At 39.2% G+C, this 24,547-nt stretch overlaps 1 long non-coding RNA gene across 18 annotated transcripts in view; it reads left to right on the top strand.

Annotated features, from left to right (window-relative positions):
* LOC148778391 (uncharacterized) overlaps window positions 1-24,547 on the top strand; it is a 222,511-nt gene that overhangs the window by 26,950 nt on the left and 171,014 nt on the right. For 6 of the 18 annotated variants that reach the window (XR_016037063.1, XR_016037059.1, XR_016037069.1 and 3 more), the window contains one exon: window positions 1,047-22,068. The exons of 1 other annotated variant lie outside the window; for it this stretch is intronic. This is a non-coding gene — a long non-coding RNA (uncharacterized LOC148778391). The remainder of the gene's footprint in view (window positions 1-1,046; window positions 22,069-24,547) is intronic. 11 more of the 18 variants (XR_016037062.1, XR_016037072.1, XR_016037061.1 and 8 more) reach the window with 4 other exon arrangements.

Below are 24,547 nucleotides of genomic sequence, written 5' to 3'. Positions count from 1 at the left end.
AAATCTCTGGGGGAAACCATGGTCTGGAGTCTGGTTAGAGGGGAGTGAAAAAGTTGGCTTAAACCTCAACATTTGGAAAACTAAGATCATGGCATCTGATCCCATCACTTTATGGCAAATAGATGGGGAAACAATGGAAACAGTGAGAGACTGTGTTTTTTGAGGGGCTCCAAAATCACTGCAGATGGTAACTGCAGCCATGAAATTAAAAGACGCTTACTCCTTGGAAGGAAAGTTATGACCAGCCTAGATAGCATATTAAAAAGCAGAGACATTACTTTGCCAACCAAGGTCCGTCTAGTCAAGGCTATGGTTTTTCCCGTGGTCACGTATGGATGTGAGAGTTGGACTGTGAAGAAAGCTGATCACCGAAGAATTGATGCTTTTGAACTGTGGTGCTGGAGAAGACTCTTGAGAGTCCCTTGGACTGCAGGGAGATCCAACCAGTCCATCCTAAAGGAAATAAGTCCTGAATACTCTTTGGAAGGACTGATGCTGAAGCTGAAACTCTAATACTTTGGCCACCTGATGCGAAGAACCAACTCATTGGAAAAGACCCTGATGTTGGGGAAGATTGAAGGCAGGAGGAGAAGGGGACGACAGAGGATGACATGGTTGGATGACATGAGTTTGAGTCGGCTCAGGGAGTTGGTAATGGATAGGGAAGCCTGACATGCTGCAGTCCGTGGGGTCGAAAAGAGTCAGACATGACTGAGCGACTGAACCGAACTGAGAAGAGGAGCTGTATCTGTAGTATTTGAGAAAGATCTGGTTGTATTCCTGATTAAGAACAAAAAAAGTGATCGAGAACGTCAGATATCAAGGAATCTGAAAAGAGTGATGTTTGAAATGAATGCATCTCCCTGTAAGATTATTAGAGGTGACGGCAGTTTAAGTGGAGTAGAACAATTTTGGAAATTGGATTATAACATTTAATTCGATGATTAACTTTAAAAAAAAATGTGCCTAAAGTGGGAGGATGAGTGGCTGGCATGCCTTTCATCACTTAGATTCTGAGATCTTACATCCTTCTTGCCTCCTTTTAGCACCACCAAGCCTTCCTGGAGTGGAACTTCTGCTCACTTCTTGGATGGAGGGATGCGGTATGACTTTCCTTCACTTGTTTTCAGGGACTCTTAACTGTGAGTGAAATCAACTTACTTTCTAATTTTTTTTACTTCTCACACTGTTGTGACTGTTCTTATCTGTGCCTTTCCCCCCTCCTCCCTTTCTTTCCCTCCTCCCTAGTTAGTTTGACTTCAAGATCAGATCCAACCAAGGGATCACCTGTTTTCCCTCTTCCTTATCTCTCAACTTGAAGCACAATTCTTTTATTCATTGGTTTTGTTCATTGAACTTGCAGAGATGATTAGTAAATCTGATTAATACAGCTGCTGACAAATAGAAATGCTCAATTGACAGATCATTTTGAATTCTTTTATGTTATGTATCCGTACATGTATTTAATCAGCTTTCAAGTTAGTAAAATAATTGTCAATAAGGTGGAACAAAAAATGTGAAAATATTTTAAAAATCCCTTTATGTGAAATAGTTTAAGATTTCTATAAGGACTTGAGATCAGATGGACCAAGGAATTATGTAGTAAAACACTGACATAGCCAGAAATGAACTCTTGAGTTTTCTCTACTACATAGTGTGATGATTATTATTTTGATTTTTTTTCTAAGAGGACTATTTTTTTCTTTAAGAGTAACTTTTGAGTCTTTTACAGACTTAGAGAAACTAAATTAGAGTATCAGTAGTAACTATGGGTCTGAATTAAAGGGTAGACTTTATACTGTGGAAAAAGAAAAAAGAACTGTTGCTGATAAATACTTTCTAGCACAAAAAGATCTGACGGCTCATGGTAACATCGTCTCTGAATAAATAGGGCAACATTAAAAGATGTATGCTAGTTCTGCATTGTGCATGGAAGGTGGGCATAGGAAGAGCTGAGAGGGGCAGGGGAGGGGGAGAAAGCCATCAGGAGTGAAGGAAGTCTGAGAAGCTTTGGGGTGGAGAGCACAGGAAAGAAGAAACTGTTAGAGGAAGCATGAAATGAGAAACATGTGCTCTAAATATGTCAGTACTGCCATGATGACTCGTACATCTATTTTTCATTATATGTATTAAGTTTTTCTTGTGTCAGTGGGTATGAGAGAGAGGGACAGATGAAAGGTGAGAAGGTGTGTCCTAGGAGAATGCTGATTTTGTTGTTTATTTTCAGAGTTAAATGTATGGATGTATTTGCAAGGACTGTCTCATGAGTTCTACTACTTGTACTTCAGTTCAATTCAGTCGCTCAGTCGTGTCCGACTCTTTGCGACCCCATGAATCACAGCACGCCAGGCCTCCCTGTCCATCACCAACTCCCGGAATTCACTCAAACTCATGTCCATCGAGGCGGTGATGCCATCCAGCCATCTCATTCTCTGTTGTCCCCTTCTCTTCCTGCTCCCAATCCCTCCCAGCATCAGAGTCTTTTCCAGTGAGTCAACTCGTCGCATGAGGTGGCCAAAGTATTGGAGTTTCAGCTTTAGCATCAGTCCTTCCAATGAACACCCAGGATTGATCTCCTTTAGAATGGACTACTTGTACTTAGGCAGCAACAAAGCAATCGGTGCGGTTAATTGATGTATTTCTCTTTTCCGTCCTACCCCCTCCTCTCTCCCTAATGTTCTGAGACTCACTTTGAGCACCATCAGTCCTAGACCCTTCCTCCAGTGGCCTTCTCCCATACCCGGCGCTCTACACCTTGATGGCTTCCTTGTCCTCCTCCGGATCCCTTGACTCCAGAATGTCCTGGGAATCACTCTATCACTGGTGTCCTCCAACATGTTATTATATAAATGTCTGTTGAGGTGTTTGTTTTCCCTACTAGACTATGAATTCCTTAGTGGAAGGAATCGAGTCTTACTCATCTGTGGATCCCCATGTCTAATGAGCGTTAGTGGAATGAACACACGACTGATTTCCCACACCTTGTAGTAGACACACCACCAGCATGGCAGGGGTGTCGCTGCACTTCGATGGTCAGGAGATCTGGTGGCCAGGGAGACAGATAGATCATGTGAGCCGCAGAGAATCTTTAGTAGACTGAAAAAATGAATAAAGTGGACTTTCTGACCTTGAGATGCTCCTCCGAATAGGTTTCAGCCACGGCTCGGGAGCGAGAGCCCAAGTGTAGATGAATGAGGCTGTGTGGTACATGTCGCGGCAGAGCCTCACACACAGACAGCCTTGAAAGCCTGTGACCAGTTTGGCCTGGGGAGGTTGGGAAATGGGTAGGCAGCTGCTCACCCCTTGGAGAAGAAGGAGCAGGGTGTGCCAGCCATAGAGGTTCAAGGATCACTGTTTGAGAAGTTGAGAAGGAGCTTGAGGCTCCTGGGAGTTGGTAAGTAGACACGTGGTAGGAAATGAGATTAGAAGGAGCCGAGTTTGTAATCCTGATAGCTAGTCTTTGCTCTTTTGATTGTGGGGAACCACTGGAGATTCTAAAATCGTAGGAATGGCACAGTTTCACTATTTTAGAAAAATGCTCTGGCAGCAGTGTGAAAATTGGACTGGATGGGGATAAGCTAAAGAGAATGGACTAGTTGGGACATGAGTGAACGCAGTGGTCCAGATGAGCAGGATGCAGGGCCTGGATTAGAGCACTGCAGTGGAGGTGTGGAAGAGGAGACCAGGTGGAGTATGCTTTGAGAGGGAGGATTCATGAGATTTGTGCACTAGAGCTCCATGTAGCAGTTGTGAGAGAGATGGAAGAGTAGCAAATGGCTGCAGATTTTTGAATCCTCTATCCATTGGATGAAAGGAAGCTTGGACTTGGTTTTGGACATCTGAAAGGGGATCATCGAAATGGCAACAACTAGCAGACCATTGGGAGAAGGCAATGGCAACCCATTCCAGTACTCTTGCCTGGAAAATCCCATGGGTGGAGGAGCCTGGTAGGCTGTAGTCCATGGGGTCGCAAAGAGTTGGACTTTCACTTTTCACTTTCATGCATTGGAGAAGGAAATGGCAGCCCACTCCAGTGTTCTTGCCTGGAGAATCCCAGAGATGGCGGAGCCTGGTGGGCTGCCGCCTATGGGGTCGCACAGAGTCGGACACAACTGAAGTGATGCAGCAGCAGCAGCAGACCATTGGCAATGTGACTTCGAAGTTTAGGAAAGATGTGGTTGGTGGAGTCACATTGTGTGAATGGGTGAGATTACGAAAGGGGAAATAGCTGGGCATAGTGAGGGCAGCCCACGCAAAGGACCCCTGAACATTCCAGCCTTTAAAGGGCAGGTAAAGCCCATTGAAGAACAGCTTCCAAAAGGGAAGTGGTCATGCTGTATTTAAAATGGATAACCAACCAGGACCTACTGTACTGTTTTATTGGAACTCTGCTTAATGTTATTGGAAGCCTGGATGGGAGGGGAGTTTGACAGAGAATGAATATGTGTTATAGGTATGGCTGAGTTCCTTTGTTGTTCACCTGACACTATCAAAACATTGTTAATCAGCTATACTCCAATAAAAAAAGTTTATAAGAAAGGGAAGTGGTCAATATCAGATACCATCAAGAGGTCAAGTTGGGATGAGAAGTAGGATGAGGCCATTGAATTGGATCAAGTCAGAGGCTTTCAGTGAGAAAAATTATAATGCTGGTGTTAGGAACCTCATTCCAGTGGCCAAATGCTGTGGGCAATAGTGAGTATAGACAGTGAGTATGTATAGACCATCTTAAAAACAATTTGACATAGGAGGTAGGTTCAGGAAAAGGGTAGTGGGAAGGTCTTTATTTTGGCATAAAGTAGTATGCTTCTGTATATGTAGAAATAGTATATATAGTTTTTTTCTTTTTAACCTATGAGTGTTTCTCTGAATTCTTGAATTTTCTGTTTTGTGTCAATGAAAGACCTTTTTTTAAAAAAAGACCTAAGCAATGACAGTGACATACCAAGGTTGTTTGAGTGGATGATCCTGACAAAGTAAAAAAAGTCATTTACAGAACAGTTATTTCTAGAACTCGGGACCTTCATGGAAGTAAGCCAGTGGGCTTCAGTGTTGTTTGAAGGCTGCACTTATCTCTGCATTTTTGTTCAGTGATTTGCTTTGAAAGCTTGGAGAGCACCACTGAGTTTTTGAGTTTCATCTGCGTTCTGTGATCAGTTGTTAAGAGAGATCTGAAGTTTGTGTTGACTTTAGAAAGTCATTCTCTGAAGCCCATTTTTGGAGTGAGTTTAAAGAAAGAGGAGTACCAAAGCCAGGTTCAGTCTTACAGTGGATGCTTGGAAAAGGATAAGTGGTTCTCTGGGACTATTTGAGTGGATCAGATTACCTTCTAAAGTAATGATGAAAACAGAGACTTAAGTCAGAGGGACTATAAAACACCCCAAATTCTTCCTTCAGGCAAATGATACCAAGTCATCAAGGTTGATAATTGTTTTGTCTCCATTTTATTTTTTTTTTAATGTTGACAGAATTAGAAATTTTATAACCCTTGTCAGTGGTACATGTTTAAGTGTTTTAGTATCCAGGTAATTAGGAAATATGGACTCTCTTCTGCTTTATTTCAAGGCTCTTCTGTTGTTCTCACTGCATGCATTTAAAAGCAACTAATTAATATCCATAGTGAAAAATTTCTCATCGTAAAAATCATGGATCAGGCAGGCACTTGCCTACCTGGAGTCAGGGACTTAAACCACAATAAAATGTTTATAACTTACTGTTTTATTCAGATGTAAATGAAAGAACGATGCTCAAGATATAGCAAAGATACCTTTAAAGTATGCAATTTGTGTGACCCTTGCTGAGTCAGGTGAGTGGGTGATGCTGGACAGAGAGAGTTATAGAAAAAATGACTTCTAGCAAGGACCCAGGCTAAAGAGGACAGGGAGCTGAGGCTGAATATATGCTCACGGAGGAGTCTCTGAAAAGGGGACACCGAGTGGTGCGGTGGTGGGTCTAGAGGCTGAGGGGGAAGCTTTTGTCCTTAGAGGACTAGATCTGGGGACCTGTGGGGAAAAGCACTCTCTGTCTGCCTTGGGACTCAGAGAGCTCACCCTGCATCTGGGAATGGAGGTAGAGCTTCCTAACAGAGTACTGACTTCAAGGAGTTGCTGACCAGAGGGAGAAGGAAATCGTGGAAAGCCTAGGAGAGTCCTTTTCCTAGGCCTACCATGAAATTGCCCATACTGTGCTTAAAACTTGATCCAGGTGGATAGCATTTGTAGTCCCAAGATGCACTCGCGGTAAATAGATGCACTGGCAGTCTATTACTCAGTAAGGAGTATCAAGTAGGGGATTCTTGTTCTCAGACAAGAGAGAGCCGGATGATATCTTCACAGGGCAAAACTCTGATGCATTTAATTCAGGTAGGGTGACAAAACCCAAGTGTTAAATGTCAAGGGGTAGAAAAGTACTCTTTTTTTTTACATAGCAGTGGTCCTTAAAATTTCTTCTTTGATTGCCATCGCTCAGAACATGGCTGGATTTGGCCCACTTAAACTGCTATAGGTCCAGGAAGGGTAGAAACCTGCAATTCATTCATTCACGTAGGAAGGAACTCCAGTAGCATCAGCAGAATGTAGAACCTGGAGGTATTATAATATAATATGCTTGTCCTTAGTGTAGGTGGAATCCTAAGACTGGAATAGGTTTGAGGTGTAGAGGTGTACATGACTCTAGTTTAATTATCCTCTGGTTTTTGTCTTCATTATCTAACTGTTGTTATGTTTTATGAAACTGAGTATTCTCTACTTTAAGTTGGAGCACGAGTTACTCTTTGATACCAGATAACACCTTAGCTCACTTTCTCATTCAGGATGTATTTCAGTTCAGTTTAGTTCAGTCGCTTAGTCATGTCCAACTCTTTGCGACCCTGTGGACTGCAGCACACCAGGCTTCCCTGTCCATCACCAACTCCTGGAGTTGCTCAAACTTTTGTCCATTGAGTTGGTGATGCCATCCAGCCATCTCATCCCCTGTTGTCCCCTTCTCCTCCTGCCTTCAATCTTTCCCAGCGTCAGGATCTTTTCCAGTGAGTCAGTTCTTCGCATCATGTGGCCAAAGTTTTGGAGCTTCAGCTTCACCAGCAGTCCTTCCAATGAATATTCAGGACTGATTTCCCTTAGGATTGACTGGTATGAACTCTTTGCAGTCCAAGGGACTCTCAGAAGTCTTCTCCAACACCACAGTTCAAAAGCCTCAGTTCTTCGGAGCTCATTTTCCTTTGGGCTTCCCTGATAGCTCAGTTGGTAAAGAATCCACCTGCAATGCAGGAGATCCCAGGTTGGATTCCTGGGTGAGGTAGATCTGCTGGAGAAGGGCTCGGTTACCCACTCCAGTATTCTTGGGCTTCCCTTGTGGCTCAGCTGGTAAAGAATCCACCTGCAATGCAGGAGACCTGGGTTTAATCCCTAGGTTGGGAAGATCCCCTGGAGAAGGGAACAGCTACCCACTCCAGTATTCTGGCCTGGAGAATTCCATGGACTGTATAGTCCATGGGGTTGCAAAGAGTCAGACATGACTGAACGACTTGGACTTCACTTCATTTTTCTTATAGTTAAAATCTCACATCCATACATGACTGCTGGAAAAACCACAGCTTTGACAAGATGGACCTTTGTCAGCAAAGTAATGTCTCTGCTTTTTAATAGGCTGTCTAGGTTGGTCATAGCTTTTCTTCCAAGGAGCAAGTATCTTTTAATTTCGTGGCTGCAGTCACCATCTTCAGTGATTTTGTAGTCCAAGAAAATAAAGTCTTTCACTGTTTTCATTGTTTCCCCATCTGTTTGCCATGAAGTGATGGGATTGGATGCTATGATCTTAATTTTTTGAATGTTGAGTTTTAAGCCAGCTTTTTAAAAATTATTTATGTATTAGTCAACATAATGTATTTAGGATGTATTAAGTCAACAGCTAAGTCTTAACACATACTAAATACAAGTGTATTGCATGTTTTGAGTGAGTACTATGACAAAATCAGAGGCAAATGTTATTCTCAAGTGATCTCATGGGAGAGGAGGATGGACTGAGATTGGGGAACTTGGGTTCTGTGGTCAGACCCAACCTGGGTTCAGATCCTCATTTTGACATATACTAGATACATAAACTTGGATAAAGCTGCTCAGTCTCTCTAAAGCTTCCAAGTTTATACATCTAGGACATGTCAAGACCAGGATCTGTGTAACAGTACCTGTTCCATTGGAGTGCTGGAGATAATGGTTTGTAAGCTTAGGAACTTGGGGAGTCCTCTGTAAATTTTGACAGCACACACAGAAGAGAATACTGCCCTATGGGTCTAGGGTATTGTGACCTTGCTGGAAGTTCAGTGGTAGAGATAGGACCTGGGGAATTATCTATATGGAAGTAATCACGCAGACTGCTGGATTCTGAATGACATTGCCAGAGACAAACTCAAGAAAACAGGACAGAACACAGAATCTTGAATCTTTTTTAATTCACAAAAGTGAACTAGCAGTTATATTTCTTATTTTCTTTGATGTTTTATTTCATTACCTTGTGGAAACTCAGATGTTAAGGGAGTTGAATCAGTCTGATACCAGTATAAAGATCATTTAACTGAACAACTCTTTTTAACACAGAATATTGAGCCTGTTGTGTTCTTGTCATCGGTTCTAGCACTAGATCTACTTTTTAAGTTCTGAAAATAAAACAGACTAAGAAGTCATCTTGGTGGTTAGCTATCAAACTCAGGAGTTTGGCTGACTATTAAAGATAGCTGACTATAGAAGGAAGGTTTTCATGCATAGTGAATGAAACTGCTGAATGATAATTTGGTAAATATTAAAGAAATGGTGCAGATGGATTTCTTAGCTCACTGTTTTGTTCAGACATTGTGGTCTTATTTGACTATCTCCAGATGTTTAATATCACTGATTGCCCTTTTAAAAAAAATTATGTAATGTTTGATACATGGAAAAGGGCATATAAATCTATAAATTAATAGAACATTATCAGCACATTGAAGCTACTGTGTGAGGAGGAGCTTAACTCATTTACTTCATTATTATAGCTTACTAAACATTATTCGTCCATAATTAAATACTTCCAGAACACCACTTCTGTGTCTTCTGCCCACTGTCTGGTGTGAACCTGGGGTCTTTATTGGTCAGTCAGTTCAGTGTTTGAGGAAAAAAGAGCTAGGCCTGGACCAGAAGGGTGTTAGGATGAGCTGGCAGTGTCAGTGTCTGTCACCACATCTAACCAAGAAGAGAAATCCTTTGGCTGCCTCAGTTCCTCCTCTGGCATCTGAAGTGAAATTCTCTGTTGGCCAACTCTGCCTGGAGCCTTTTGTGACCAGGAATTCTGGGAAGTGTAGTTCCACCTAAGTCAAATTGCTGCAGTACAAATCCACACACGTTCTGTTCCTATACCTGTTTGTTGTATTGTAAACCAGAGACAGTCATAATTGTTTCTGCTTAGAAAATGTCAGAAGAGTTATTTAAGATATCAGAATAGTTTAAAAATAGAGTTTAACTTGATTATGTCATTGTTTTCTTTTCCATTAAACCATATCTTTATTTTCAAAGCCTTGAGATAAAATAGGAGTAATGCAATCTTACCTTCTTCTGTTGAAAGAAGGAATTCTTTTAATTTGATAAGTAAGTTGAACCTTGAGCTAAAAATTTTTAAAAAAATTTCCAGTACAGTGCCATCTACTGATAAATAATTTACTTTCTGGTTGAAGATAACTGCTACATTTTACTTCTTGATAAATCAAGAACTTCACCTTTAATCATGCCTAACTCCTAATGGACATGAATTGGAGCAAGCTCTGGGAGTTGGTGATGGACAGGGAAGTCTGGCTTGCTGCTTTCCATGAGGTCGCAAAGAGTCAGACATGACTGAGTGACTGAACTAAACTGAACTCCTAAGACATATTATAGGGGACTTTTTCTAAATAAATCAAATATTTGTAAATAACTAGAAAAGAAAAAAAAGAGCTGGGAAAAGTTTTTTTTATTCTCAGATTTTATTCTACCCCTACATATACTTAGGTAATGAGTCACAGTTTGTCTTTTGACTGGATACCATTTTTAGGAGAAATTTTTGGTTTTGAATTGAACAGGATTATTTCAAAAATGTGGTGTAGCAGAATGATCATGGCCTTTAAAATCAGGCAGACAAAGGTTTGTATTTGGGGCCTTATTTTTCTTATAATCTTCCAGTCAGTGTTCCAAGAACTTTATATGTACTGAATCATTAAATATTCACAAAAACCTGATGAGGCATTTTGCAAATGAAGAAACCAAGACTCACAGAATGGTTAAATGTTACGGTGCTTATCTCATTGCTTTTAGGTTGTTTGTGGGTTTGTTTCTCTAAAACAGAGTGACTGTTTGCAGGGGAGGTCTTACTTGTATGTTTTCCCAGCGTCTAGTATAGGTTCATATGTCTCCAGTTCAGTTGGTGAATATTTGATTTATTGATTTATTCTTTTGCTTCCATAAAATGAGACACAATAACTACAGCAGGACAATAGAAAATTAAATTGTTTGGTTAAAATATCCATGTTTTCTTTAAGCGAAAAAATATATAATTTTTAAAAAGTATTATATATTGAGACACTGGACTAGGTTCTAGTATCTTCCTGGTCACTTTTTAATTTAATTTTAATCTCAGCTATACATGCACAGAATTCAGAGTCCAGGAGCTATCCAAGGCTTGTTACAAAATTCAGCTGTTTCCTGGCTCTTACCCCCACCGCTGTCCCTGCTGCCTGGAGTTCAGCTCTAGTTCAAGAACTAATGGTTTTGTTATTTGCCTCCACATCTCTAAATAGCATGTTGCTCTTTTTCCAGTTTTTAACTTTTCAGTCTTAGGCATTGCTTTTGACTTCTCATGATGGAGGAAGAGGATTTATCTTGCTTGTGCATTGTCACTCTGTGTGCGGAACTCTCCTCCCTTTTCACTGTAACTATAATTGAATTTTGAACAATAATCAGTGTTTACATTATTATGACCATGAAAACATTATTCACACCTGAGGCAATATAATCCAGGGTTACTTTTTTTTTTTCCCAGCACAGCTTTTTGTTTTCCCCAGTGTTAGTAACTTTTTTTTTTTTGAGAGAAGACATTGTTTGCTCAGATTTTATGTATTTGTCACTTGTTTCTCCCTAAACTCTTCCCCAGATGTCTAAATATAGTTAGGATACATGGCCTTGACCCAGTTGTTTAATTCTTCTGCTAAAATATTTTGTCATTTATGGTATGAGAGGTTCAGATGACATGAAGACTTATGCTACTTGTATCTCTAAAACCTTTTAGTTGCATGAAACAGACATCTGGATATTTGATGCTGATCACATCCTCAGTGGACAGCACTGCCGATCAGCACACAGCCCTCCTTTCAGACCTAGTGGTCTTTTCTTGGGTAGCTGGAGGGTCTCTGCTGCCACCCAGAGTGGCCATGGGACTCAGAGTCTGGCTGGAAGCGGAGCCAATTTTGTGTGTGACCAAGACTGCTTGTCAGCAAAAGCTGTGTCATGTGTGCCTAATAAGCTCGCAGTACTCTCAGTCCAGTCAGAAGATCAGAGAACCTTTGATTAGGGAAATTTACTTGAGTCTTTTGACAGATGGAAGCACTGAGTTATCTTTTATAGTGATAGTCAATAGAAGCAGAGTGGATAAATAAAGTTGCTAGGGTGAAATAAAAAATAAATTACATAGAAGATATGGACAGAGATTAGTTAAAATTTTGTTTGAAACAAAAATAAAACAGAAAAAACTTGGCAGTAGCTTCCCAGAGACTGTTATAGAAAGTAATGTTAAAGACATAAGCATAAATGATCCAGTGACTTAGCTTCGTAGATATTTTGTTTACCTCCGTCATAGACCTGGTATGCTTGTGAATAGTGTCTAAGATGTTCTTTGGAGGGATGCCATAATTATTAATACCTTATATATGTGTAGAAGAAAACCCAGAGTACAGAGTGAATCTATCTTGTTTTCACAGAAAATTTGTTGCAGAAACTGTCATTCTTGATGGCCAGCACTAGGAGGCCACAGAGACCGTGATTCTGAAGGACTCAGGTTATGCTTCATTCCTGTTGGAGCTTGAAAAGAAACCTAGGGTAAAAAACCCAGTTGAGGATTAGATAAACTAGTCATCCTAGTTTTCATCATGCAGGAATAAATGAGTTGAAAATATGCAACGCTACTTCTTTATATGCTTGTGACATTGTAAATAAGCAAAGTGTATATTCTTATGAATGCACTTTTTAAAATTGTACTTCTGGTTTTTAGTCTGGATCCAGGCCTTGCCCACCTTTGTCTTGGAGGATTTCAGTAGCTTCCTAATTGACCATACCTTTTTTTCCCCTTTTCCTCCAGTCCATTCTATTTATTGAAAACTAGAGTTTTTCTCAGAAATAGTTTCAATCACATGTGTCCTCTGACTAGAAACCTTTGGTAGTTTCGAATAGTGTTTCAAATCCAAGTCTGTTTGTTCATTCACTCATTCAACAGATATGTCTTGAGTGCCTTTATACAGTAGTACAAACACTCCGGGGTTCTGCTCTCATGGGCCTTGTATTTGCTGTGCATTTTTTCAGTATTCTCCATCGCGGCTCTCTTACAGCTAAACAGACATACCTAATCACCCCTAAAGTTTTACCCTTGTGCCTTTAAACATTATCACCCTCTCCATCATTTCATAATTCTCTTCTTTCAGAACTGCCTCTGGTATTTCAAATTCTAATCTCTGTTACTCTGTAGTCTCCCAACCTTTGTGACACTTCATTCACACTATATTAATTTCATTTATTTTTAGCTTTTCTCTATTAAAATAAAAAAATTTAAATACATGTGTGCTGTTGGTTAGGGATAAGGTGGTCTTTTATTTCTGTGCATTTCTGGTTAATGCTAAATACAATATTCTCAAAAGGAAAATATTAACCTTAATGACTGTAGCACATCCTACTGGCGACTTTCCCCGTGACCTTTCACCAGACCTTTTCCAACAGAATCCCAATTTTCTTTTCTAACAGAACATTCTTGTCTGCATATGCTTTGGGGGGAGGTGGGCTGAGGCCCCAGCCTCCAGCCTCATGAAGCTTTTTCATCCTTGCCAGTTGATGAGTTTGAGCCAGGAGCGTGTGACCCAGTTTTGGCCCCTGAGACAGAAGTGGGGCAGTCTCTAGAGAAAGGTTTTCTTCCCTGAGGAAAAGGGTTGCAAGGCAGTTCTGCCTCCTGTGGGTGGAGCGCAAAAGAAGCTAGTCCAAGCACCAGTCGCCACACCAAGGATGGTAGAGTAGAAAAGCTCATGGGACTTGTGCCCTGGTTGGCAAGACTGAGCCACCCATTTTGGGGATTTCTTGTGAGGATAGTGAAGCTTGGCTGTCTGGGAATTTTCCCTTACTTGCATACAGAGGCTAACTCTTTCCCCTCCAGCCTCAGTTGAGATTCTCCGATCTCTCAGAGCTCCTCATACATCCCCTGTCAAGAACTTGCTATATCATGTGGTGATGGATCATCGTTGGTACCATGGTTGACCACATGCTCCGAACTTACTCTTATTCATGGTTATGTCCTTAGGAACTAGCCTGGTGACTTAATATCTATATTTGTTCATGTTATCTTGAAAGTAGACATGGGGTTTCTGAGGCCGAGACAGATTATTACTGACGTCAGTAACCTAAGACAAGAGACTCTGAGTCTGTAACTCTGGAATGTCTCCATGACCCCAGTTTCATCATCCTTCTGAAATGTAAACACATACGTCAGGGGAGACCAATCTTATACTAGCTCTTCAGTCATTTTTTTCTTTTTTTTAAGTTTTAAGGCTTGTCCTTAACCGAGGTCTCAGTAAATTTTCCCAGAAAGCTCTAACTGTACAGAAGTACAAAAATACTCCCTTTCTGACAGTGACAGAGTAAGTGCTCAATAAACTTATTTGTCAAGCATTGAATAATTTAAAAGAATAAATTCAACTCATGATCTCAACTGTAGCGGGAACTGGGGGCTTTAGTGGTGGGATGTAGGAAAAGGTAGGAATCATCTGGGGGAAGTTTTTTTCAACAATATACTTCCCACCCCCAGTTTCTAACCTGTTCCTGTGACTGTCATATTCCTTAATCATATTTGATTTTTTGTGGTCACAAAGTGAGATCCCAGACACAGCCTGCCCTCTGTGAAGCCTTCCTGCTAAAGTCAGTAAATGGAACCGTTTGTCTTGACACCTGATCCAAGGCTGCTGTGTCAGTGTTTATGTTTGTTCCAAATGATTCTTCTATTTTGTATATTTTTACATGCATTTGGTGGGACTTCTTAAAGGGTGTTTCTTTTTTTTTAATTGATAACTTGCCCTTTTTTTCAGAGAGTGTTTGAGGCAACTTTGCAGCAAACATACATAAAGTAAAAGAGCATATAAACAGAAAATCAGAACTAAGAAAAAGGTTAGAAACATATTGCTTGATTCAAATTCAGACTTGGTTCTTTTTTTTGAGGCATAATCGACAGATACTAATTTCAGGTGTACAACATAATGATTCAATATTTGTAATATTGGGAAGTGATCACATGATTAGGTAATGTCTGTCAACATATATATTTACAGATTTTTTTTTTCTTGTGATGAGAACTTTTAAGATCAACTCTCTTAGCAGTTTTCAGATATGCAGTACGGTATTGTTAACTCTGGTTGTCTGCTGTGTATTCCATCCCCAGGGCTGTCATAACTGGACAGTGTGTACCTTTTGACTTCCTTTACTGATTTTGCCCACCCGTCCACCCCCCACCTCTGGCAGCCACCAATCTTCTCTGTACTATGAGCGTGGTGTTTTGTTGTTGTTGTTTTAGATTCCACATATAAGTGCAGTCATACAGTGTTTGTTTCACTCTGTCTCACTTCACTTATTTCACTGGTCACAGTGCCCTCGAGGTCCATCCATGTTGTCAGAAATGGCAAAATTTCATTCTTTTTTATGACTGAATAATGTTACATTGTGTATATATACTACATTTTCTCTATTTGTCATTGTATACTTAGGTTGTTTTCATGTCTTGGCTGTTATAAATAATGCTGCAGTGAACACAGGAATGTTCACTTTCCAAGTTGGCATTTTCATTTTTTCCAGGTAAGTACCCAGGGGTTCTGGTTCATTGTTGCCTGCTGAAAAATGGCAGATATCAGCAGTTATGTTCATGGTTGTCAACATTTTGAGTCACAGACCCCTTTGATGAAATCTGTGGCTTCTCTTCTGAGAAGAGTGAACACACACACGAACTCAATTTTGATATTATTTCAGGCCCATCCTCCCCCCATGGAATCTTTTGTTATTAGAGAAGATGAACTATACCCATTTCTTAAAAAGGAAGAAAATGTTCTTTGCATTTTTACTAGGTTCTAAAAAATTTTGTTTCTGTAATAATATATTTCAAATATACAGAAAAACAAATTGAAAGTAAAAATAAATTATCAAAATAAATATAACTTATACTATAAGTTTTAAAATATTTGTAAATATTATCAGTTTTAAAATATTTTTTTCTAAGTAATAAAATATCACAGAGAAAATGGAAACTTCCTGTTTAGCATTTTGGCCCTGTTCTCCTTTCTTCCTCCTTACTAGTTTGAAACCTCTGTCTTGAATTTAGTGTTTAATGCCTCCACACGTATTTTATGCTCTTACTGCCTTTGTGTACAACTGTATACATAGATATTCATACATACATATTTATGGGGTTTCCCAGGTGGCTCAATGGGTAAAGAATCCACCTGTAACTCAGGAGACTCAGGAGATACTGGTTCAATCCTTGGGTTGGGACGATGCCCTAGAGGAAGGCATAGCAACCTACTCCGGTATTCTTGCCTAGAGGATCCCACGGGCAGAGGACAGTCCATAGGGTCACAAAGAGTCAGAAACGACTGAAGTGACTGAGCATGCATACATACATACATATATAAATATACATATATGTACACACACATATATGTATATAGTATTATTTATATGATTCCAAACATTTTTTTCTTAGTTATGCTAAAAAAAAAACACATGAGATCTTCCGTCTTAAAATTTTAAGTGTGTGGTACATTATTATTAACTCTACACACAGCGCTGGGCAGCAGAGCTCTAGAACTTCTTCATCTTGCATGACTGAACAGCACCTCCATTTCCCACTCCCCTCCAGTCTGTGGCAGCCACTGTTCTACTTCCTACTTCTATGAATTTGACTACTTTAGCTACCTTATTCAGGGAAGGCAATGGCACGCCACTCCAGTACTCTTGCCTGGAAAATCCCGTGGACGGAGGAGCCTGGTAGGCTGCAGCCCATGAGTCACGAAGAGTCGGCACTGCTGAGCGACTTCACTTTCACTTTTCACTTTCATGCATTGGAGAAGGAAATGGCAACCCACCCCAGTGTTCTTGCCTAGAGAATCTCAGGGACGGGGAGCCTGGTGGGCTGCCATCTATGGGGTCGCACAGAGTTGGACACGACTGAAGTGACTTAGCAGCAGGTACCTTATTATATAAATGGAATCATGCACTGTTTGTTTTTCTGTATTTGGCTTATTTCACTTAGCATAATGTCCTCAAGGTTCATCCATGACACATATGACAGAATGTCCTTCTTTTTATGGCTGAATAATATTCCGTTGTGTGTTTACAACCTGTTTTCTTTATTCATTCACCCACTGATGGACATTTAGGTTGTTTCCACCTCTTGGCTATTGTGAATTACGTTGCAGTGAACATGGGAGTATAGATATCTCTATGAGATATCCCACTTTAAATTCTTTTGAATAAAGATCCACAGGTGGAATTGTGGAATCATTTGGTAGTTCTGTTTTTAATTTTTTAAGGAGCAGCCATTACTGTTTTTCATAGCGACTGTACCATTTTACATTCCCAGAGACTGCGCACAAGGATTCCAGTTTATACACATACTTACCAGCGCTTGTTATTTCTGTGTTGTTTTTTTTTTAATAATGACCATCCTAACGGGCATGAGGTGATAATCTCATTGTGATTTTGATTTACATTTCCATCATGATAGTAGTGTTGAACATCTTTTCATGTATCTGTTGGCTGTTTATATGTCTTCTTTAAGGAAAAATCTGTTTAAATAGAAGGTTTCTTGATTTTTTTGCTCTTGAGTTGTAGAAGATACTTATAGAGTTGGGATATTAACCACTTAGCAGATATGTATATGCAAATGTTTTCTCTTATTCTGTGGATTGCCTTTTCAGTCTGTTGATTATATCTCTGGCTGTGCAGAAGCTAACGTTTTTTGTCTTTGTGGTAAGATTTATTTATCTTTGGTATTTATAGCTGTCCTTGATTCTTTTAAATATATGTAGTATTTCATTATAAGACTTTATCACCGTATGTTTATCCATTCTCCTGTTAATTCGTGTTTGGGCTGTTTCCAATTTTTTACTGTTACAAAGAGAGCTAACAAATACTCTTAGATAGACCTCCTTAAGGACATGTGCCAGTTTCTCTAATATACGTATTCAGGAGTGGAATTGCTTGGTCACAGATACAAGCTTTGCTACCTTTATTAAATATTGCCAAATTGCTCTCCAAAGTGGCTGAATCTGTTAAAATTTTTTATTACTATATGATACTTTACCAGCCTGATAGAAAATTATATCTCATTGTAGTGTTAATTTTCTTTGTACCAAGTGTGGACATTTTGTGTTTATTTTTAACTCAGATTTCCTTCTCATTGGCTATCCACAGTTCTCTATTTTATTGAGTCAGTTGTTTATGTTTACTTTTTTATTTTTTAGGAGTTTTTCATGTATTCTGTAAATTAACACTTTGTTGGTTATTAAACTATCTTTTCTCAGTCCATGGCTTGATTTTTTTCATCTGTTTTAAAGTTTGAATCTTTTATTGTTTAGAATGTTTTAAAAATTTGACATAGTAATATTTATTGGTCTTTGACTTCTATTTCTGCTTTTTGTATCTCATTTTAAAAGTCCTCATTACAGCAAGGATTTTTTTTCTAAAAAGTTTTAAATTTTTTTGACATTTATCTCTGTAGTTTGCCTGATGATGTTTTTGTATGGTGTGAAACATGGGTTTAATTTTACTTACTTGTAGATGGCTTATGTCTTAGCACCACCGTTCAATAGCCCATCCTTTCCCCCCTGATTTGTAGCACTATCACTATTAAATATCAAATTTCCAAACATATGTTTTTCTATAGGTGTTCTGTGACTTTCATTTGTCTATACTGTGTAACTTACCATGGTTCAATATAAAACCTAACATTCTGGAGGGCGTGTTGCCTGTGTTCTCCTTCAAGTTTGGCAAGGCTATTTGTTCTTAGCTCTATTTTTCTTAAGAATTTTAGGACCAACTTATCCATGAACGGCCTTGTAGAGTTTTATTAGAATCATAGTGAAATTCTACCCAAGAATATTAATTAGGTCTTTGTCTATAAACATGGTATATTTTTTTATTTACTCAACTCTGATTTCCTCCTTTGAGCCTGATAACTTTCTTGTTAGTTTCATTACTGGAAATTTATTATTAGAAAGCTTGTATCTTTTAGTTGCCTTCTTTCTTTTTCTCTCTCTTTCTCTTCTTTTCCCTCCTTCCCTTTCCTTGTTCCTTTCTTATTGAAGTATAGTTGCATATTATATTTGTTTCACTTGTACAATGTAATGATTTTTATTTTTGTATGTATTACAAATTGACCACCACAGTAAGTTCAGGTGACATCTGTTGCCATATGTAATGACACAGTTTTTTTGTTTATGATGAGAACTTCCAAGATCCAGTCTCTTAGTTACTTTTAAATATTCAGTACAGTATTAGTATCTTTAGTCACCAGGCTGTATGTTACATCCCCATGACTTATTCATTTTATACCTGGAAATTTGTACCCTGAAACCCCCTTCCTCATTTTACTCCCCCCACCCCATACCTCAGGCAGCTGCTACAAGTCTCTTCACTATATGAACTCAGGTTTTTTTTTTCTTAAGTTGACATTTTAAATGGTAGCTTTTCCTAGTTAAATTACCAAGTTATGTTCTATGACTTCTAGGAATTATATTAATTTTTGTATATTAACCTTATATCTAGCAACATTAGTGATTTTGTTTTTATACTACTTTTAATATCTTGTCTTCATAAGTCCCTGCATAAATAGTTATCACTTAAGAGAAATTTTATTATTTCATTTAAAATTTTATATCTCATTTTTATTTCTTCTGTTGCATTGATTAGGACCACTGTGCCTTGAACAGAAGTTATAGTCTTCTTGGTCTAGTTTCCCGGCTTTTAAAGGAAATACTTACATTATTTAATCATTAATATGATTTTATACAGGCTTTTGAAAGAAACTAAGGAAGTTCTTTTTTATTCTTGATATGCTAGGATTATTATTTTTTTAATCATGAAGGTGGGTAAAGAATTAATTAACAAAACCATTCTCATTCTCTCAGGACAGAAGTAACCCTGGATGAACTTTCTATTCAGTTCCTCCAAATTTTGATAAAAATGGAAAGTTAACCGTGTTACTAGGCAACATTGCTAATGGTGAAATTGACCTTTATTTGGTGAATGTGTTTGGTCTGGGAGGAACTATATGTGAACTCTGAATTCTTGATTAGAAGCAATAACTCTGAGCTTCCCTGGGAGGGGCACTTTTCAGCGATGGGTATGAAATTCGTGGGGACCTGGAGGCTGTGGCTAGGATCATTTTTGAGGTATTGGTTTCTGTTTGAGACAGAAGGTTTCTAAGTCATTGTGACCCTGTGATTCTCATTTCCTAGCATCTGAGCTGTCATCTGAATGCCCAAGAGAATAGCTTCTTGTTTGGCCGTGTGAACTTCTGGGACGACTCTTCCCGTGAAGAGAAACACCTGAAGCTGCCCTGCTGGCATGCTGTGTTTTCTTTTCTTCTTATGCTTTCTGAGTAGATGGCTGTTACGTGTGGCTTTTGGTAATTGGGTAGCTCAGAATGTGGAGCTGTAAGTCCCTCATAGTGCACAGTGCATCCAAGCAAAATACAGAAACTAGTGTTTACTGAGGCTGATTTGAGTTTATAACTCTCACTTATAACCATCAATTTCTAGTTTTTACCCACTGGAAAACTCATGTTCACATTGCTGCTGCTGCTGCTAAGTCGCTTCAGTTGTGTCCGACTCTGTGCGACCCCAGAGACGGCCGCCCACCAGGCTCCCCTGTCCCTGGGATTCTCCAGGCAAGAACACTGGAGTGGGTCGCCATTTCCTTCTCCAATGCATGAAAGTGAAAAGTGAAAGTGAAGTCTCTCAGTCGTGTCCGACTCATAGCGACCCCATGGACTGTAGCCTACCAGGCTCCTCCGTCCATGGGATTTTGCAGGCAAGAGTACTGGAGTGGGTTGCCATTGCCTTCTCCGTATCCACATTGACTATGTTAATATTATAAATTTGAACTTATATATAATATACCATTTACTTTTTTTATATATTAGGTTTGGTGTATGTTTGCCAACTCAGAAATGGTTTTGCTACTAAAACAAGTTTGATAACTAATGTTTTAGACCTGTATGGTCCAGTGGGTAGGTATTTGCCTTATAATATAGTTATTAAAATAAAAATTAAAATAAAATTTTAAAACATTTAAAATTAGAAGTAATTAAAAATTCAGTTTCTTGGTTGTACTAGCCTCATTTCAAGTGTTTACATGTGTCTAGTAGCTACTGTACTGGACAGTATAGATTTAGAATATCTAGAATATCATCACAGAAAGTTGTATTAGACTCTCTAGGTTTTCTGTTTATTAGACTCTCTAGGTTTTTCTGTTTATCCAGATTATCTTAAGAGCTTTATGTTTTTACTGTATGTTGTATGCTTTAAGAAACTGCTGGATGAGCATGTCAAGGTACAGTGAGCTGCTAGAGAAATATTTCTCAGATTTGTATACCAGGGCAAATTCTGTTTCTCCTGAGACATATCATTGCATCATGGCTAGTGTGCATTTTATAATTGATTGGCGCTCTCATTTTGCTCTATCAGTCAGATAGTGTAAGTCCAAACTAATGGCCTACATAATTTCATCCTTTTTTCTCTTGTTTGAATTTTCATATTTGTAAGATATAATTTTGCTGTAATGTCTGCCTTTTTATAGGTTATAAATGCTTTGAGAAAAGAATATAAAAATTATAATAAATAACTTTAAGATATAGATGGATACTTTTATCATTTATTACTGTATTGACTTATTACTGAACCTCAGTATTGAAAAGAAGTGAAGGAACTAGAAACAGTTCTTGGCCGATGATGGTTCCAGAACGCACACCTGTAATCTGGACTATTTTACAAATGAAGTGACTTCAAACATACACCTGTCATAAACCTAGTTTAATTCACTTTTCTAAAATGTTTTTATTTTTCAAAATAATGTTTGAGAGCTCTCTTACTAAAATGCTTTGTAAAAATTTCAGGCTTCTTAGTATTGCTAGGGAGGTTCAACCAAGAACCTATTTGAGTATTCAGACTGGTTAACTGGGTTTAAACAGAGGGTAGAGTGCTGTTTTGTTTCTTTGTGGAATCTTCTGTATCAGAGTTTAATTCTGGGCGTTTGTGCCTTCTCAGTGTATTTTCTCCGTTTTTAAATTTTATTCTGGGATGTATAAGCATGTCAAACATTATATATATCTTTTATGTTTTACATTTAGCAACTTTCCTTGCTTCTGCAAACACTTAAAGCAACTTATACATTTCAGGCCAAAAAGGTAAAGTAAATTTATAAAAAAGTAAAACCAATCTCAACTAAAAGAAGTTGAAGGATTAAATAGTCCCATCTGTCAGTGCTGAGAGATTTGGGCAATATCTTTGATTTCACATTTTCTAGTTGCTCAAATAAGAAAAAGAAACAGAATTATATCGTTTTCATGTCCTGACAACCGGAAGCATGTAAACAGCTGCAGAAACCAAACATTTCCTGGAACTAAACTTGAGCAGAAATTTATCACGTGAATCTTTGTTTAAAGAACCTTGTGAAAAATATCTTCAACCACAGTTATGTAAAAGACCCAGGAGTGCAGCTCACGTGGACTGGGCTCTCCAGAGTCTGAGGAGGCCGCGGGAACCTGGCCTGGGAGGTGCGTGCGCCGTAGCAGTGGGGCGGGGGCTCTGGGAGCCAGGAATCCCGCTCCTCTGCTGTGAAAATGCTGCTGGGGAAGGGGCTTTGGAAACCATGGTGGTCAGTAGCACCATTCGGTTGTTTGTTTCTCTGAGTATTCAGTGTTGTCAGTGTGGCTTTTGTATTGGGACTGATTTTATTCTGTTCATCCTCAAGTTCTCCGACAGTACTTTCAGTAGAGATAGTTTATTTTGTAGATAAATGTGAAGCGTTTAAGCTTTAAAGGATGAAAGTAGCATTTTTCAAGGAATTTCAAGAGCTGGACAATCCAGCTCAGAAGCCTAGTTCACTGAAGGGTCAAGGACAACCTTGAAATCTTTTTTTCCCCCAAGGAGCTTATGCTCATTAGTATAAGTTTTCATAACAGAATAATTTAAGAGACAGATTGCATGTAGAGAAATAAGTAAAGGCCAAATATAACAAACTATTCATCTTTTCCATGAAAACCTTCAGTAGTCATCATAGTGAAGTTTCTTTAAAGAATGTTTGTATCCCTTGGACCTGCTAGGGTGAATCAACTGAAAAAACTTTTAAACACTTAAGCCTGTCCTACAGGTGTAAGTTGACTTTCACATGTTTACCAGATAAAACAGTTTTAGTTATTAGCTGCTTATTTTGGTAAAAATTGACCAAGCACTCCTTAAAGTTGAGTCACAAGTAGCTGGCACCTAAGAAGATGTGACACTGGGCTTTAGGAAGGCCTCTGGGCTTCCTTGATAGCTCAGTAGGTAAATGAGCTCTGCCTGCAATGCGGGAGACCCTGGTTCAATTCCTGGGTCAGGAAGATCCTCTGGAGAAAGGTTAGGCTACCCATTCCAGTATTCTTGGGCTTCCCTTGTGACTCAGTTGGTAAAGAATCCACCTGCAATGCGGGAGACCTGGGTTGAATTCCTGCGTTGGGAAGATCCCCTGGAGAAGGGAAAGGCTACCCACTTCCAGTATTCTGGCCTAGAGAATTCCATGGACAGTCCATGGGGTCGCAACGAGTCAGACATGACTGAGCAACTTTCACCTTCACCCACTGGGGTGGGGAGGGGATTAAAGTCTGGTGATATGTACCTATTATACAAGACTATGATAAGGATTGCATATGATGAGGAGGATAAAATGCCTGTACATAGTAAGTACTTAGTATATGTTAGTGCATCATCCTCTCATGTTACTGATGATGGCCATACATTTACTGGGTCATATTAATATGTGTTTTTAAGCATGTTGGTATCTATCCTGATTTTAGCAGTGTTGTTTTATAGTGATACTTAAGACAAACAAGAATGACATACGTTGAAAGTGTATAGCTTCTCATTAAATTATAGGTTGTTGATAGTTCACAAAACAATGCAAATGGTTTTGAACTTTCTGGTGAAACGAGGCAAGGTCTAACAGTGATTGAGAGTAGAATGATTGTATCCGTATTCAGCTTGTTCCAGGTTTCTCTGTGAATTTTAATTATCATATAAAGATACTGCACTGATAAAATATTCTTACATAGAGTCTACTAAGAACCAAGAGGAAGCTAGGAGTCCTGGTTGGAAATGGAAGTGTGTGTGGGCTGGTACAGCCCGTAGGAGTCATGAAACTGTTGGAAGACAGGCTTACTCATGAAAAAGACCTTAGAAACAGTTGGCTAAAGCGTCTGCCTCCAATGCGGGAGACCCGGGTTCAATCCCTGGGTCGGGAAGATCCCCTGGAGAAGGAAACGGTAACCCACTCCAGTATTCTTGCCTGGAGAATCCCATGGACGGAGAAGCCTGGTAGGCTACAGTCCACGGGGTCGCAAAGAGTCGGACACGACTGAGCGACAGAACGGACGGAACGGATAGGCTGAGAAATGCCTTTGGGAGAGTTAAAGCGTTAATAGATATACTCAAGAAGTTGAAAAAAGAACCTTGAAAGCAGCCATAGCTGGACTCTCAGTCACTATGCTTCCTGCTATTCAGGATAGTCTAAGCCTCTGCATGTCTACAGGGTCACCTGACAAATAGAGCCGCAAATAATGTAACAGTGAGAGCTCCAGAGCCACTGTCAAGACAGTGCTCACGGCAAAGCATCAATAACTAAGCATATACCTCCACGGAGGAGGAAGTGGCTGGGTAGTTGCAGTAGAAGTTGAGGAAATTGATATTGAGGGTTGAGATTGAGACCCAGATGTCATTATTTTAGAATGTTCTGCTTAACTTTTAAAGTTAGTAAAATTCATATAATACATAAAGCTAAAATTTCAGTGGGAAATATGCCATCAATGATGAAATTATATTAAGAGTTTGTGTGCAAGTTACTATGCAAAATTTAATTATAACTGCATGGTCCATGCTCTCTAAGAGCCTACTGTTAAGAACAGTAGAATCTGGAGATTTAGTTGAATTGCCTACCCATGGTCCTGTTTTCAAACTTTTTTTAACATTCAATAAATGTTTACCGGAGACCTGTTATGTCCC

The sequence above is a fragment of the Moschus berezovskii genome, chromosome 3 (assembly GCF_049115385.1).
Source record: "Moschus berezovskii isolate FMDL1 chromosome 3, NW_MosBer_1.0, whole genome shotgun sequence".
NCBI lineage: Eukaryota > Metazoa > Chordata > Mammalia > Artiodactyla > Moschidae > Moschus > Moschus berezovskii.
This window is presented reverse-complemented; position numbering and strand designations above follow the sequence as displayed.